Below are 18602 nucleotides of genomic sequence, written 5' to 3' on the forward strand. Positions count from 1 at the left end.
TTGATGTAGCTTTAATGCTCAAGGGTTTATGCAAAGAAAATGAGGAAATTCCTCATTTCACAAAATAACACATCTGAATTCTGCTGTACCTTTTAAGTAAATCTTTTTTTGTGCCTTGGGCCCATAGCAACTGGTTCCTGCCTTTTGGTGAAATGGGAAGAACAAAGATAAAGCAAGTTTGGGAGGTATGCTCCCCTTTGTGTATTTTTTTCACCTCAGTGCTTCAACTTTTTTTTTTTAATCATGTGAATAAAGAATATTTATACCAGTATGTATTAAAGCATACTTTGTACATACGATAATAGATCGCTTCTAGGGATTAGAATCTTAGCAAATATATTTATAGCTTTATATGCATCAAGTGACAGGATCAAAACTCTGAAATATTAACAGAAACTTAAAATACTCTTACCCTGCATTCAAACTCTAATAGCCAGTGTCCAAGAACCTGAATTAACACAGAGCATCTTCCAGGAAATTGTTAGGGGATAGTGTGAACAAATCAAGGTATTTGGAGTTATGTTTTCTTCTGGCAAGCAGACCTTTGTTTTTGATAAGAGAGCTGATATTTTGAGCTAGTATTTGTTGGGAACAGAAAGCAAGAAGGGAGAGAGAATGAGGCAGGAAAGTAAACATAACGAAAGGGAAGCCAGTAAGCTAGAGGCAAGGGAATGAAGGGCCTTCGGACATCACCAAGCCCCTGGCTTCTACCATCGCCCATAGGATGATGACTGAGGAGGAACAAACAAAATAGAAATCATTAGAAAAAACACCCCAGGCTTTTAGATGGTTCACTAACATCTGAGGAGACATTTTCAGACCTTCAGGGTTCGTTTTCTGGGATAGTTAGGAGCCCTTGGGGATATTTATTACTTAATGTGACAAACAGCAGGATGGAAACGCCACATGCCGTGAGCGGTCTCTGCAATCTCCCCACATGTTCTGGTGGTTCTGGGATCTAACCCAGTCCCCAGCTACACACCCCTCCCCTAACCAAGGTTTCGGGGGGGGGGGCATTTCCTTACTTCAATGTGTGGCAATTTTGAACTCTTCCACTTACTTGACTTAATTGAACTGTTTTAGGACAACATGGTGATACCAGCTTGAACAATTTAACTCATGTATTTATTAATATAGTGATTGTCTTGATTCAGAAATAATTTTAAATTACTTAAAGGCCATGGCCAGGAACCCAGCAGCTCTTTGTTTTAGGCAACAGCAGCAGCAGGTCATATCTGCACTATGTGTTAAAGCACATTGATAAACATTGAGTGCCTCCTGCATGTTAGCCGGTAGGCTGTGGGTTTGATATAGAAGGATAAATGAGAAATAGTCTCTTCCCTTGGGAAGCTTAAAGGGTTATTGAATGAATGAGTGAATGAATGAATAATGAGTGAATCAACAAGTGAGTGGTTTCTTCTTAGTCCTGTGGTAGAGGAACATAATTTTAGAAGGCACACTACAATAGCTGCAGGAATTTGGAACGTGTATTTCTCATTAGTCAAATGCCATCTTTTTTCTCTTTCGAGATGCAGCAGGAAGGGTTATGTCACATGAACCGAGAATAGTGAATGCTGTATTAGTGATTAGATGGCTGATCTGGGAGATAAGGCTATTGAATCCTGATCTCTCCCTCATAGCACTTCTCAAGCCCTGCCCCTTCTAGACACACAAATACTCTGTGGAAGGCTTTCCAGCAGACCCCACCCTTAAGCGGGAAGTCTGCCTTGCAGTAATCTATTACGACCTCCAAACGAGAGGACTCATCCTTGTCCTTTAATGAAATAGAAACCTAATCACCCGTTACATTAGCTGCATCAGGAGGGCAAAGAACTAAGAATTTTCCAGATGTTGCTTTCTGTGTCTGGAGCTTAGAATGAATCCTATGTGCTTGGGCCATATTTCTGAACAGTAAACTGTTGGAGGGTGGAGATATTTGGGCATATGAAAGAAGATTTATATGCACCCTCCTGCATAAGCACCATTTGCCAACTTAATTTTGGCATTATTGTTATATGTCATAATTATGAAATTACATGTTCTGATTCTATTATTTCTAATTTATGCTAATTGTGTAATGGGATTTAATTAAGCCAATTATGTGACTGCTCAGTCTTTAGGATTTATTTCAAAGACTTTGGAACTTAATGACACTTTCTTAAATGTTTGCATTTCAAGGCAATCCAAGGGGGTCTCTGCAGCTCTGAGTGCACAATTAAGGAATAAATGTGTATAATCAAGGAGATACCACTTTCGTTTTCCTCAATCTAAGTGCAGACATGTGTCTTCAGCTTCTGAGGGATCTTTACCAGTTTCCAGCTCTGAATTTCAGTATAAGATCTATCCTCTGAGCTGTTCTCACTTTCTATTTGCTACTCATATGTAAGATCCACGTGTTACTGCATTTTTGAGAGTATGTTAACATCTTTCTAATCCTCTGTTCAGTTCGTGAAATAGAGGGTAGAAATGTGAACTACTTAAATGGTGTGACTGGATATTTCCAGTGCTCAGGTCATGAGACCTCAGAGCCAGAAGTGAGGGCAAAGGATTGGGGCAGAGAGTATGGAAATGACGTTCATGAGTGCAGGTGGTGCAGGCCCCGACTCTGACCTGTCTTCACACACTGCACCTGCTGACATCGTGGGGAATGTCCTCAGCATTCCAGGAGGTCAAACGGCTTTTATTAGTTTTTCTAATCTGTGTTTAAGGAGAAATTGAGCATAAAGAAATAACCTTGGGCATTAGATTCTGGAGTTGGATGTTTTAGGATTTTCATTTAGAAGGTTGGCGACTTGGCTTATCCCCACTGCACTTCCAAGTACCCAGGGATGAAACAGATATGAACTCTATATATGAGCATAGAATGAGCCAGTCAGCACTCAGAATGGAACAGCTGAACCTGGACCCTGAGGCTCCCCACTGAGCCAGGTGCCATCCCTGTGGTTACTGGAAATGGGTGGGGGGGGGGGGAGGTGAGGGGAGGCAGGGATCCAAGGGGAAGAACCTGGGCACAGAAGGCTGCAGGGTTACAGGAGAGAAGGGGGACTTGGAGCGCTCGGGACAATGACTAATTTGGCAACTAGGAAGTACTGCAGTATTTTTAGCAACGAGCACAGCCGAAACTGTGTGTGCCAGCTAAATATTGGCCATGGATAGAATAACACTCTCCTTGCAGAGTTGCTATGCGGATTAAATAAAATCATGCAAACTGACAAAAGCCGGGGTGATCCGATGACACTGGATGCTTGCCGCGCTCACCAGGTGCTATGCTAAGTACTTGCAGTGTGACCTCTTTTAAAGTCTTGTAACAACCCGAGGAAGAACTATTACCATCCCCATCCTACACATGGGGAAACTGAGGCTCAGAGAGGACTAGTAAGCCGCCCAAAGCCACACAGCCATTACAAAGGGATGCCGTGTCCACAGTGTAGATAGAGCCACATAAAAGTTGTCGATAAATGTCCTGTTATTATTCAGTACTGAGCAGCACAAAACTAATAGTAGGGCCCTGTTTGGGTGGCCAGGCCTCTGTGCCCACTCAGTACAGCCCTATGCTCTGCAGAGGGGGGCTGTAAACATGCATCAGGGGAGGGAGTGGACCTGGCCAGCAGATAGGAAGTCAGCTGACAACCCTACAATAACAGGAAGGTCTGAGAGGAATTCTGAAAGGGAAAACGGGCTCCTTCAGCTCTAGCTTCCTACAGAGATTAGCAATATCTCAGTTATAGTTGGTACAATCGCAGGCAAGAAAGTCAGGACAGGGGATGTTTCAACTTAATTTGACAAGTATTTTCTGGGGAGCACTTGGCAGGGGCACTGAGAAACAAAGTAAAACATCGTTACTGTCCTCACTGAAACACAATTTAATGGCCAGGACAGCTATATTCAGGGGAAACTGTAGTGTGAGGCAGAGCTCTGGTGAGAGAGATAATAGACAGCCACTGGAGAAATCTGAAAGAAAACGTGTTCTAACACTCAGGCATCATGCCCTTCTGTGAAAGAAGGCAGGTTCAAGATGGCGGAACAGGAAGAACCTCTGCCCACCTCCTCCCACAGACACAGCAAAGCTGTACCTAAATAGGGATTAATCTACCCACAAGTAGACCTGAAATCCACACAAATAGAGCTGCCACCGCAAATGACAGAAAGGCAGCACCAGACGGATAGGAGAAGCAGAGACCCTGTCACCATGGTTTTTTCTATCCCCCCTCCAGGGGCAGTAAGATCCCATTGAGACGAGATCTCTCAGGTGGGGAACTATTCTCTGGGGAGCCAACACCAAGGACCCCAACCCCAATCCATCTCACCAGAGACAAGCCCCTAGAAACCCGCATTGAAGGCCTGAGGGACGTGAGCACAAGCATACCAAGGGAAAGAAAAGACCAAGAACCAGTCAGTAAAATGGCCACATGCATTGATTCTACTTGGAATGCAGTGCAATCTGAATACACCAATCCATGGGCGAAGGAATCCCAGATAGCATCCGTACAGCATTGGCCCAAGAAGCAAAGACTTTAGGGATGACTCTGGAGTCAGAATCATGGTCAGGCACCATCTTGGTGCCTCTTTCAACCTGGCTACTACCAACAATGATGGGCACCCTTCAAACAGCCCACCTGAGGGTAAACCCCAATTAGAACTCCACTCATGATCTGCAAAGTAGCCCCAGCTACCTAAGAGCTGAGTGACTTCAAACAAGTGGCTCCACACTTAACAAAAAAGCCACCCCAGCCCCTGCCAGATGCACCTCCTTACTAGCTCCACCTCCCTGCTAGCAAATGTGCTAGCCCTCTAAAAGCAAACAGACCATGCCTCCAGAAGTCTTTGTGGCCTACCTACCCTGGTGCCAGTACCATGGACAGACCCCTGCTACTGGGCCCACATGCCATCACTATAGTACTTTGCTGTGTCAGCACGACTCCTAAAGCCAAGTCACCCTTGTGCACCTTGGCAGGTGCTACTACTGCCACTGCATACCTAGCTCATATACTACCAACAAGGCAGCCTAGCCACTATCTAACAGATCATACTTCACACCCAGCAAGCAAGCCAGATGCATTCTAGCAAGCACATCCCACCCACTAGCAAAGGAGTGTGCCACAAGAGCATGTGTCAGCAGCTCTGTCCACCTGCACTTAGTGGTATATACCATCACAGGGACTGGTGACAGCCACATGCCAAAGCTGCACCCACAGTGCCACCCACTTCACACGAAATCAAGGGCTGCAGCCAAGACCAACACACCACAGCTTGACCAGGCTGACAGCTCTGCCCACTGCACAGACCCAGCACAGCAGGGACTGGGTGTGGGATACACCCTGAGCAACTAGCTCTGATATCCAGTAGGGACTGTACCCTTAGAATCCACATGACATCACCTGTGTAAGAACAAACCCTCAGGATTAAGATAGGTAATAGAGTTGTGTAAAACATTGATGCAAGTCCAGAGAATCAGGCAAAATAGAGAAGTAGAGAAACATGCTCCAAATGAGAGCAAGGGGAAAAAAATCCAGAAAAAGATCCTACAGAAATGGAAAACAGAGATGGACAAACCTCTTGATGAAGAATTCAAAGTAATGGTTACAAAGATTTTCACCACTCTCAGGGAGGATAAAAATAAATTAGAAAACTTAAGGGACTTTCAAACAGAAGTCACAGAGCTGAAGAATACAATGATGGAGCCAGAAAATACAATAGCGAATCCCACAATAGTCTGGATAAAGCAGAGGAGTGAGTTGGGAGCCTAGCAATATAACTTATCCAGACAGCAGCACAATAGCAAAAAAAATTAGAAAATATGGAGATACCCTAAAAGACTTCTGGGACAACATCAAGTGGAAATACTATATACATTATACAGGTCTCAGAATGAGGAGAGAGAAAAAATGTTTGAGGAAACAATCATTGTAAACACCCCAAATCTGAGGAAGGAAGCATTCATGTGTAGGAAGTTTGAATTCCAAACAGAGGAACCCAAAGATACCGGCACCAATAAACATTATCATCAAAATGGTAAATGTTAACAATAAAGAGAGGATCTTAAAAGCAGGAAGAAAGAAATAGCGTATCATATACAAGGGAAACCATAAGGCTATTAGCAGGCTTTTCAGAAATCTTTCAGGCCAGAAGAGAGTGGCATATACTCAAAGTGCTGAGAGAGAAAAATGTTCAACCAAGTATTTAAAACCTAGGAAGGTTGTCATTTGAATTTAAAGATTAAAAGCATTCTAGACAAATAAAAGATAAAGGAATTCATCACCTCTAAACAGGTATTGCCAAAAAAAAAAATGTTAGAGGGATTCCTACAAATGGAAAGAAAAGGCTCTCGATAAAAGCACGAAAACTGAGGGAAGAAAAAAATCTCACTGGAAAAGATAAATTCCCAGTGAAAGTAGTGGACCAGTCACCTATACAGCAAGAGTCAAGCTTCAAAGAATAGTATAGTAAAATAAACTAAAGCTGCAACAATTAGTCAAGAAATGATAATATAAATATGTAATACAAAATATCAAAAATGTATCATGGAGAGAGAAAAATTGCACAGTATTGGAATGTGTTGAAATACAAATAGCTAAAAACTTGAAATGAAATAGTGTATGCATAAGATCTTATATCTGAACCTCACAGTAACCACAGTCAAAACTTATAGTAAGAACATAAAAGCACATAAAAGAAAATGAAAGAAGAACCTAAAGAAAACATGAAAGAAAAGCATGAAATCTCAATGGAGGAGGAAAAAGAAGGAACAGAGAACTATAAAAACCAGAAATCAACTAGCAAAATGACAATACATCCATACATATCTTATATAATAGTCTTATACATATGCAATCAAGACACAATCATATTTTGCTAATAAGAAACTCATTTTGCAGTTAAGGACACTCATGGACTGAAAGGGATGGAAAAAATATTCCATGCAAATGAGGTCAAAAGGAAAGTGGATACAACTATATTCATATCAGAAAGAACTGACTTTGAAACAGAATGCTAAACCAAGAATGACATTAAATAATGATTAAGGGTTCAGTTCATCAAAAAGATGTAATAATCATTAATATACTCTTGATAAAGGCGTAACAAAATATATTAAACATTAACTTATCTACAAGGAGAAATAACAGCAATATAGGAATAGTAAGGGATTTTAACACCCTACTTACATCAATGGCTAGCAGAAATTCATTAAGAAAACATAAGTATGAAATGACAGATTACACCAGATGACATAATAGATACATGCCAATCATTTCATCCAAAAGTGGTAGAACACACATCTTCTCAAGTGCACATGGAGCATTCTCAAGGATAGATCGCATGGTGGGGCATAATGCAAGTCTTAATAAATTTAAGAAAAATCAAAATCACATCAAGTATCCTTTCCCATCGCAATGGTATAAAGTTAGAAATACAAGAGAAAACTGGATAAACTACAAACAGGGGCATCAAACAGCATGCTACTGAACAGCTATTGGGTCCTCAAAGACATCAAAGAGGAAAGCAAAAATATATGTGGACACAAATGAAAATGAAATCACTAATACCAAAATCTTTCGGATATAGCAAAAGTAGTAATGAGAGGGAAGTGTATATTAGCATTGGCTTATTTCAAAAAGCAACAAAAAATATCAAATAATCTAACTTTACATTTAAAGGAACTAGGTAAAGAAGAACACAAAGTCCAACTCAGTAGACTTCTCCATGGGCGCCAGAGAGGGCATCTCACCTCCATCCTGTCCACGATTCACCCACATGTAGCTCCTGAGCCCCATGCTCCCTCATGTTAAAGTGCATCATGACCCTGCTATATGCCTTCTCCAGTGACATCTTCTCTGTCATCAGCTTCTTCAGGAAGTAAGCAAAATATAAGCCAAAAGAGATAATACCATATGTCAAGGAACCAAATTGCTGAGTTTTTGGGAAAAGAAAACAAAACAAAACAAAAAAACTGACACATCTTTGGCTAGACTGAAAAAAGGAAAGACTCAAAATCAGAAAAGACAATTACAATTGATAACACAAAAGATCATTACTGACTACTACAAACATCTGTAGCCAACAAACTGGATAACCTAGAAGAAATGAGTAAATTCCTACTGTTACAGAAATTTCCAAGAATCATGAATAAACAAAAATATGAACAGACAGTTCACAAGTAAAGAAATTGAAACAGTAATTGAAGACTCCTCAAAAAAAAAAAAAAAAAGTCCAGGACCAGGTGGCTTCACTGAATTTTACAAACAGTCAAAGATAATCTAATACCCATTTTTCTCAAACTCTCCCAAAAAATCAAAGAGGGAATACTTCCTAACTCCATTTAGTAGGCTAGTATTACTATGATATGAAATTCCAACAAGAACATCAACAAAAGGAAAATTACAAGCTAGTAATGCTGATGAACATAGATGCAAAAATCCAAAGCACAATATCCACAAACCAAATTCAGCAATGCATTAAGAAGATCATACAACATGATCAAGTGGGATTTATTCCAGGGACACAAGCATGGTTCAACATATGCAAATCCTTTAAGGTGATAAATCACATTAACTAAAGGACAAAAATCATGATTGCCTCAAAAGATGCACAAGCCTCTATTGATACAATTCAGCATGCCATTGCAGTTATGCTCTAAAAAGCCTCTCAACAAATTGGATATAAAAGGAATATATCTAAATATAATAAAAAGCATATAGTAGACTCATACCTAACATACACAATGGTGAAAAACTAATGATTTTTTAAATCAGTAAGACAAAGATGCCCACTTTTAGCACTATTATTTAGCGTGATATTGGAAGTTCTGGTCAGATCAGTAGACAAGAAAAAAGAAGTAAGGTACTCAGATTAGAAAGGAAGAAGTAAAATTGCCACTATATATGCATGACATGATATACATAAAAAACCCTAAAGACTCCATTAAAGAAACTATTAGAAGTAATAAGCAAATACAGTAGCACAGCAGACTATAAAACCAACATAAAACACATTTCTATATGCAAACAATGAACTAGCAGAAAGAGAAGTGAAAACAATAAAACATCTATGATTGCATTAAAAGAATAAAATTCCTAGGGATAAAGTAAAACAAGAAAGTGAATGACCTCCCTGGTGGCGCAGGTGGTTGCGTGCCGCACTGTGAAGCTGTCCACAGCCTCTGCAGCACGGGTTCGATCCCAGCCGGCCAGCAAGAATTCCACATGGCGAAGCAGACCTCTCCTGTCTCACCCCCTGCACCCCTCAGCAGTGTATTTCATCAATCTGCCTATTCTGTTCCCCGCTCTGTCTGTGGTGAATCCCGCGCATCTGGCCAGTACCCCGGCTCTTATATAAAAAATAAATAAATCTTAAAAAAAAAAAAGAAAGAAAATGAATGACCTGTACACTGAAAACTATGAGAAACTGTTGAAAGAATTGAAAAAGAAATAGTCACATTCAGTATTGAGACACTCAGCATTTTTATTTATTTATTTATTTTTATTTTTTTTAAATAATAAATTTTATTTTTATATTCCCCCATACAATTGCAAACGCCCCATTCTGACCCCAATCCTTCCCCTCCCGCCCCCCGCCCCCCAAAAAGTGTCTCTGGTTCATAGATTTTTGTTGATTTTGATTTTCACTTTCTTATATTCATTTTCCTGGTCCCTTATTTAAGTTTTCTAGATTCCTGCTATGAGTGAGACCATCCGGTATTTTTCTTTTTCTTTTTGGCTTATTTCGCTGAGCATGATCCCTTCCAGCGCCATCCATGTTGCTGCAAATTGCATGTGTTTATCTTTTTTGAATGCTGAGTAATATTCCATGGTATATATGTACCACATCTTCTTGATCCAGTCATCTATTTTTGGGCATTTGGGTTGTTTCCAAAGCTTAGCTATTGTAAACAGTGCTGCTATAAACATAGGGGTGCAGGTGCTCTTTGGAATTGATGTTTCTGTGTCCTTTGGGTAAATACCTAGGAGTGGAATTGCTGGATCATATGGAAGCTCTATGTTTAGTAGGTCCAGAAATCTCCACACAGCTCTCCAAGGAAATGGAGGCATCACACTCCCAGACTTCAAACTATACTACAAAGCCATAATCATCAAAACTGCATGGTATTGGAACAAGAACAGACATACAGACCAATGGAATCGAATAGAAAATCCAGAAATAAACCCACAGATTTATGGTCAACTAATCTTTGACAAAGGAGCAAAGACACTCAGCATTTTAAAGTGGTCATTTTGCCTAAAGTAATACACCGATTCCGTGCAATCCTTAACAGGACCCCAACGACATTTTTCAGAAACAGAAATAGAGCCCAAACTCCTAACATTTGTATAATACTATAGAAGACCCCAGATAGCCAAAACAATTCTGAGAAAAAAGGAACAAAAATGGAAATGTTATGTGCTGACTTCAAACTATACTACAAAGCAATGGTAATCAAAACAGTATGGTACTAGATTAAAGACAGGAAAACAGATCAATGAAATATAATTGAGAGCCCAGAAATAAACACACATATATATGGGCAATTTATGACAAAGGAACCTAGGGCTTATATTGGAGCAAGGAAAATCTTTTTTTTAAAGATTTATTTATGCATTCAAGAACTGGGGTACAGGCCAGAAGTGTGGGGGATGAGAGGATTCACCAGAGACAGAGTGGGGAGAAGAACAGGCAGATGTACTGAAACACACTGATGAGGGGAGCAGTGGGCAAGACAGGAGAGGTCTGCTTTGCCATGTGGGTATCTCCCTGCTAGGGGATTGAACTCATGCTACAGTGGCTGGGGATAGCTTCATAGGTTGCGTCTTAACCCCTTGGCCACCAGGGAGGCCCAGGAAAATCTTCTTAGTAAATAGTGCTGGGAAAACTGGGTAGCAAAATAATGAAACTAAACCATTATCTAATGTCATACACACACACACACACACACACACACACACATCAAAATGGATTGCAGACTTGAACATGCTTTCTTAAACCATAAAATACAAAGAAGAAAACAGGTGATAAGCTCTTTGACATCAGTTTTAGTGATGTTTTTCTGAGTTCATCTCCAACAGCAAAGGAAAGAAAAGACAAAACACTTCTGTATAGCAAAAGAAACCATTGTTAAAATGAAAAGACATTCTACTGAGTGGGAGAAGATATTTATAAAGCATTTATCAGAAAAGGGGTTAATATCTAAAATATATAAGCAACTCGCAAACCTCAGCAACATAAAAGCATATAACCTAGTTTTTTTAAAAAAGGAGTTAAATAGACATTTCACCAAAGAAGACATACAGGTGGTCAACAAACAAAAGAAGATGATGTTCTTTATCACTTACCATTAGGGAAATGCAAACAAAAGCACAATGAGATTTTGGCCTACCACATTTAGAATGGCTATTATCAAAAAGTCAAGAAACAATAACTGTTGGTCTGCATGTGGTGCACTGTTGGTGGAAGTGTAAATTAATGAAACTGTTACAGAGAACTGTATGGAGGTGCCTCAAAAATTAATAGTACTACCACATGATCCACCAATTCTACTTGTATTTAAGAAATATGAAAGCTCTAATTTGGAAAAAATCTGTGGACCCCTATAGGGTCATGGTAGCACTATTCATAATGGCCAAGATATAGAAAGAGCCTACGTGCTTTCATGGGTGAGCCAATAAAGAAGATGTGGTGTATATCCATTGGACTAGTACTCAGTTATAAAAGGATGGAATCTTGTCATTTGTGACAAGAAGGGTGGAACTTAAAATGATTATACCAAGTGAAATAAATCAGAAGGAGAAAGACAAATACACTATGATTTCATTTATCTATGAACATAAAGTAAATAAGCAAGCAAAATGAAACCAAAAACAAACCCTTGGATTTTGACAATAGAATGGTAGTTACCAGAGGGGAAGGACATTAAGGGATCAATTGGTAGGTGGAGGAAATAACTTAGGTGGTAGGCACGGTGTATCATATACAGTTATCCAAGTTTGAAGTTGTACACCTGAAACTTTTACACTGCTGTAAACCAAATTTTTTTTGTTTGTTTTTTTAAGGATTTATTTATTTATACAAGCACTGGTTACAGTCAGAAGCATGGGAGGGTGAGAGAATTCACCAGAGCCAGGGTGGGGAGCAGAACAGGCAGAGACTGACGAAGTACACTGCTGAGGGGAGCAGCGGGCGGCAGGAGAGGTCTGCGAGCCATGTGGGACCCTCTCCGGCGGCCGGGGATTGAACCGGCGCTGCAGAGGCTGTGGGCAGCTTCGCAGCCCAGCTCTCAACCACTGCGCCACAAGGGGAGGCCCTGTTGTAAACGAATGTTAATGCAATTTAAAAAAAATACCCTCAATTAAAAAAAACGATATTATTTAGAATAACATCCTAACTCTCTCCTGTGGCCCCTTATGCTATCTGCTGCTTACTCACTTGCCATCTAATTTCATCCTACTTTCCTCAGCCAATTATAGTTCCAGCACACTGACCCTTTTTCAGGAAAATGTCACATTTTTCCCTGGCAGAACTTGGCTTGCTGTTGCCTTCTGTTTGCAAATGTTGTCTCCTAGTATTTGCAATGCTTGGCAACCTCCCTGACACTCCAATCCAGTTACTTTCTATCCTGTTATCCTTTAGTGCAATTCTACTCATCTGACCTAACATTGTTTTGAAACTTCTTTACATGCTTATTTCTCTCCACCAGGACTAAGGGTATTTTCTCATCTGCTTTGTCTGTTGCCATATTCCCAGTGACTAAATTAATTCCCAGCACATACTAGGCACTCTGCATAGATTTATTCAACAAAATGAGTAAGACTTGGAGGCCAGATGACAGGACAGGCCTATCTGTGTGGAGGCACTAGAGATCACAGCACAGAGCAGATGAGGAGGGAAGGTGCACTTTTAAAGGGATTTTTGACAGATGGAATGTGGGGGGATGTATTCCAGGTAAAGTGTGTTTTTAAAAATTTATTGTATGAGTAAACAGGGAAAAAGAAATTAATCAGGTTTATGATCTGACCTAGCAGCTTGGCATGTTATTTAATTACGCCCAGTTTATATAAATGGATCAGGGAAGCTCATTACGTATGCAAGGTGCTTAGCAAATAAGGATCCAAACAGATTTTTTGGGACCAAGGTCCATGATTGTGCCCATAACTGTACCTTTTCCTAGTATGAGGAATAAAGGAAAATTGGACTAAGATCAAATAGATGTCAGTGTTGGAGAAAAGGTCAGAAAAATACAAATTCAGAAGACATGATTTGGAAGGAGGGAAACTTTGTCTGCTTCTCCAATATTTTAAGGAATTAAAAGTCTTTATCTATAAGCTGCAATCATTGAGGTTGAATCTAAAATGCCTTGAGAATGCCTATCAATAAATCATTTTCCATCAGCTAAAGATTTGTTCAGCCAACAAACACTGGCTGAGTGCTTATGCAGCTGCAGGCGCTGGGCTGCCTGGCATTCAGGGTTGAGGCAGATAATGTTATTCCATGGGAGGCTTTGGGGCCACACAGGAGACAGAAGGCAAATGCAGAGGTGCGCATGAAAGGGGGTGCAGCCCATCGTGGGATGTAGGACCTGGGAAGGGGGTCTCATGAGATCAAGCCTGGGTGCTTGAGGTCAGTCAGGTAGGTGAGGACGGAGCAGGCGGGTGCAGTCTGTGCAGGGAAGGATGTTACAGGAGGCAGGAGGTACAGTGTGACCAGGGTCCAGATCACAAGAAGCCTTTGTGTTTGGAGTCCCTGTCTTTATTCTGAAAGCCACAGGAAACCCTTCAGTGATACTCATGGCTGTGAAGAAATGGATTCGTAGGGGCCAACAAGGAGTAAAAAAAAAAAAAAAAAACTAGGACAACTTCATTACCCAGTATCAATGGTGAGGGCTATTAGGAAATGCCCTGCAGGTAAAGAAGGAAGATGGGCATGAAAAGATTAGAGGATTTATCAGAGTTGAAGGGAAGGGGGTTGAGGTCTCTGTCTGGGAGTAAAGGGGATAAGGGGTTGAGCAGTGGAACTCAAACCTAAGTCCTAGCATTTCCATAGGAATCAGCTAAGATGTGATGGTCTCGGTTTGCCTCATTGTCTAGGTACATAGGTCGGATTTGGTGTGCAAGTACACATGACCACTCATGAACTGAATCCATGGGTCTGCAATTCCCACAGGAAATCACACAGGGACAATCCCCAGGGGAGGATAAGCTACCCAAGGAAAGGATGGCAGTCTTATTCCCTGGGGTATCCCAGGGGCCTAGAGCACTGCCTGGTAGGATAATGGATACTTAGTAAAGATTTCTTAAATGATGGTAAGATTTGCAAGTCACTGGAGTTGAAAACACCGATTGGGGTAAGTCTCCTAGGGAGACTGTTTAGAGTGAGTAAATCAGAGAAATCGTGCTGCTACACTGAAGGACAGAGCTTGTAACCATTAGATGATGATGATGATGGCATCACGAGCCTACCACCCAAGTTTGACTCACCAAAAAGTGAAACTATACATAAGGAGAAAACATCCTCATAGGAGGGCTCATAAAGAGGATTTTGACTTTTAAGAGGTGTTTTGTCGCTGGCAACCTTGTGACCAATGCCGATTACTAAGTTTCAGTGAGGAATTCTGTGGCAAACTCAAATGTGTAGAGCAAAATGGTTTGGATTTTGTTCAATATATGGAAACTTCTTTGAAAGGGTGGCCCATCATAAGGTATTTATTTTAAACTTATAAAGGGATGTTCACATCTGATTCTCATCACCTTAATAAAAAGATTTGTTGCTGCTGTGCTGAAGAAAATTCTTGTTTCCCAGGTCTAGTTGTTACCTTAAGATCTTGTACAATTCTCAGCTGGCTTTCTGGAATAATAATGTCCACATTGTTAGGACTGATACATTTTACTCAGCAATTCTGGCTTTCTTCCAGAGAGTAACAGATGCCAGCAAAATGTAAGCTGTGGGAATGAGAACTGTGTAGCATAAAGCCACGTGACTGCTAATGGTTTTTAATAGGCTAGCACAGCCCAGGCTAAGCCCAAGGAACTAGTTATGGTGGCAGTTAAGCTCAACACGTTTCTTGTGTGAGATAAGATTATCAGGCAAGCCAATTTTGTGGGATTTTGAACTAGTTTTATCTCAGGGAATTTCCACAACATAATCGAATTTTACAGAGTGATTTGCACTTTTCTTTAAAAAATTAGTCACTTAATATCACATTAGTGGAGTCTGTTGCTTTCTTGAGGATTTAGGATGCCAGTGTTTTAAAATGATAGCATCTAAGTTACCCCAGCTGTCTGGTCCATTTCTTCATTTGTATGTGAGGATAACACACCTTTTTACTAGAAGAGCTGTATGGATGAGACAAGTTCCCATGTATCCCGGCGCTTAATGCAGTGTCTGGCTCAGGGTTATCACTCAACCCATGTTTCGTCTTCCCACGTCCACGTAACTATTTGGCTCCCTTAAATAACATGACAAACTTAAAGGGCGACTTTGCAGACTCAGAGCCTTCTTAAGCCTTTCAGTGTTCACCCCCCTTCACTGATCCTGCAGGGTGCTCCTCCTAGGGAATAGGCAACACACTACTGTCACCTGATCCACACACTCACCGCCTGTGTTGTTCAGAGCTGGGTGGAGAGTGGAAGGCGTGGCCTGCTGCAGTTCCCTGTTCAGGGCCTAAACAAGTCACCTGGCCTTGATAGAGTGCGCGTCACCACTGGGAGGGCTGGGCAGAGAGACCATCTTCCTCGCAGCCTGACTGGAACTCAAATTCACAGGGCACATAATCCTTTGTTAAACCCAAAGTGAAGCACTTACTTCGAAATCTGATTTGCTTGAACCACTGAGTCCGTTTGATTTTTACAAGTGATTTTTGAAGGCCGTTACCACAAAGAGGTGTGGAATGATACTACTGGGATGTCCCAGTAGGGAGTCGGGGGCAGCTGTCATGGAAGGGAGCCAGAGCAAGTATGATACAAACACAGGTCTCCTCTAGCTGACTACTCGTCCACCTGGGAAAGGATGGCTTTGCCTTTTTTCTAGGTTGTATGATGTGAGCCACAACCAAAGTCTCTTTCACCCTCCAGAGTGCATTTTAAACTTGCACTGGTGAGACTGCAGCCTTGCTCAGTCATGAAGTCACATTTTCAGTTTTCCTGATGCCTGAAGACGTTTTGCTATGAAGCACGCTCTGGCTCCCTACGTCTCCGTCTTCACTGGTGTTCTGTCATGGTTAACTCCTAAGAGGTTTCAGGGTGATGTTGTTACTATGCATGTCTATTGATTAGCTTTTCAAATACAACTGGAATAAATAGCCCCAATTTACCTGAGTCTGAAATTTAAAAACAGTCCAATTCAGGGGTAGCTTACGTGCACAGGTTCCTGTAAGGTGATAAAGAGGTTGTCGTCTAGTTATCTGGGCCCGAGGTTGTGACATTAAAGGCCCATGACTTGGTTCTACTTGAGACTTTGAGAAGTGACCCCTTCCACGTATACTGAGCTCTCATTCATAATGAGAATCTGAGTGGTTTCCAAAGTCTTCTATCCTAGTTCTAGAATTCTGAAAGTGCTAATACTTAAAATGTTTTTATACATTAAATTGTGATTATGTTTATGTTTGTATTATATTAAAAACTGGAAACAATTGTCACAGGAGTTTTGACAGGGACAAATTTTGACTGTCTCTAAAGTGGGAGACAGCAGAGTTAATACACCAAAATATATTGCATTTCACATGCAAACTAGAAGAAAGGGAAATCAGGAAAACCATCCCATTTACAGTAACATCAGAAAGGATTAAATTAGCTGGGAATAAAGTTAACCAAAGTGTGAACACCCCACATACTGAAAACTATGAAACATTGTTGAAAGAAATGGAAGAAGATATGAATGGATAGTCCATGCTCATGAACTGTAAGATTTATCATTAGTATGGCTGTATTACTTAAAGCAACATGCACATTCAATGCAATCCCTATCAAAAACTCAAAAGTATGCCAGTTAAAACATGAGGCTCTAAAAAGACACATCTCCAATATGACCCACAGATGGCCAAGAGGGACTTGAAAAGATGGTCATCATCTCTTATTAGGAAAACGAAAATTAAGACAACATTGAGATATCACCTCACACCTGTAAGAATGCTGTTATCCAAAAGACAAAAGACAACAAGTGTTGATGAAGATGTGGAATAAGGGAACCCTGTACACTGCTGGTGGGCATATAAATTGGTGCAACCATTACAGAGGCAGTATAGAGAATCTGCAAATAATAGAAATTCTGTATAATTCAGCTATCACACTTCTGGGTATGTACCCCCAAAATACAAGAACACTAATTTGAAGCAATACATGCACTTCTATGTTTGTCACAAAGTTATTTATAATAGCCCAAGAGCTGGAAACAACCTAAATTCCCAATGACAGATTAGATAGAGGAGTTGTGGTTATATATACATAATGGCATGCTACTCAGCTATAACAAAGGAAATCCTTCCATTTCCAAGAACATAGATGGTCCTAAAGGGTATTATGCCTAGTGAGATGAGTCAGATAGAAAAGGTCAAATATCATTTGATTTCATTTATATGTGGCTTATAGAGAAACAAAACAAGTAAATGAACTAAGTAAAACAAAACAAAAAAAACTTTTTAGACTATAAGACCAATTAATTGCTATTACAAAAGAAGAGGGATGTGTAAATCAGGTCCAAGGAGTCAACTGTGTGGTGAAGGATAGAACGTGTCTTTTTTTTTTTTTTTTTAAGATTTTTATTTATTTATTTATACAAGCACTGGGTACAGTCAGAAGCGCGGGAGGGTGAGAGAATTCACCAGAGCCAGAGTGGAGAGCAGAGCAAGCAGACTGAAGTACACTGCTGAGAGGAGCAGCGGGTGGAAGGAGAGGTCTGTGCGCCATGTGGGATCCTCCTCCGGTGGCCGGGGAGCAGCCGGGGATCGAACCGGCACTGCAGAGGCTGCGGGCAGCTTCACAACCCAGCACTCAACTGCTGTGCCACCGGGGAGGCCCAGAACTTATCTTTTAATAGTGAACTTAAAGTATTATTAATGCATGTTGATATATAATGGCACAAATCTAAGACTTCTATGATATTAAAATGCAACATTACTTAAAAATGTTTTTTACATGTTATTCATTGGAAGGTCATGTATGCACTGCATCCCTAACCCTGGAGTTGGGCTGTTAAATCTCTTTGTTTTGCTGTCTGCATGATTACACCCCCATGTTCCTGGCCCTCTCTGTAAGTCAAAACTGATTAGAGACGAGACCATGAATTTTCCTCTAATTTGCCTGGAGTCAAACCTTCTGGGAGAAAATTAAGCTGTGATTCTGGTGGGGGTTAGGAAACTTCCCATCTCAGGCTGCACGTGTACTGAAGGACCTGGGCTGAGGGCCTCTTACTGTGTGGGGGAACTAAGTCCAGTCTGAAAATGTCATTGTAGAGGACAGAGACGTAGTACCCACAGGTATCTAATAACTTAATTTATCGGGAATGATAAGATTTATTTTACATCGTGTTTTCCTCGCTTTGTTTTTTCAGTGTCTAACTCACATATATCGAGTAATCAAGAATAAAGTAAAAGTGTGGGGGATTGAAAGGCGGTTGGTGTATGA

The 18602-nt window shown here is 40.7% G+C and overlaps 1 protein-coding gene across 4 annotated transcripts in view; it reads left to right on the forward strand.

Annotated features, from left to right (window-relative positions):
• ITPR2 (inositol 1,4,5-trisphosphate receptor type 2) overlaps positions 1-18602 on the forward strand; it is a gene marked incomplete at both ends in the record, with an annotated part of 472402 nt that overhangs the window by 425286 nt on the left and 28514 nt on the right. The window lies entirely within an intron of this gene.

This window comes from Talpa europaea, assembly GCF_964194135.1.
Source record: "Talpa europaea genome assembly, chromosome: 15".
NCBI lineage: Eukaryota > Metazoa > Chordata > Mammalia > Eulipotyphla > Talpidae > Talpa > Talpa europaea.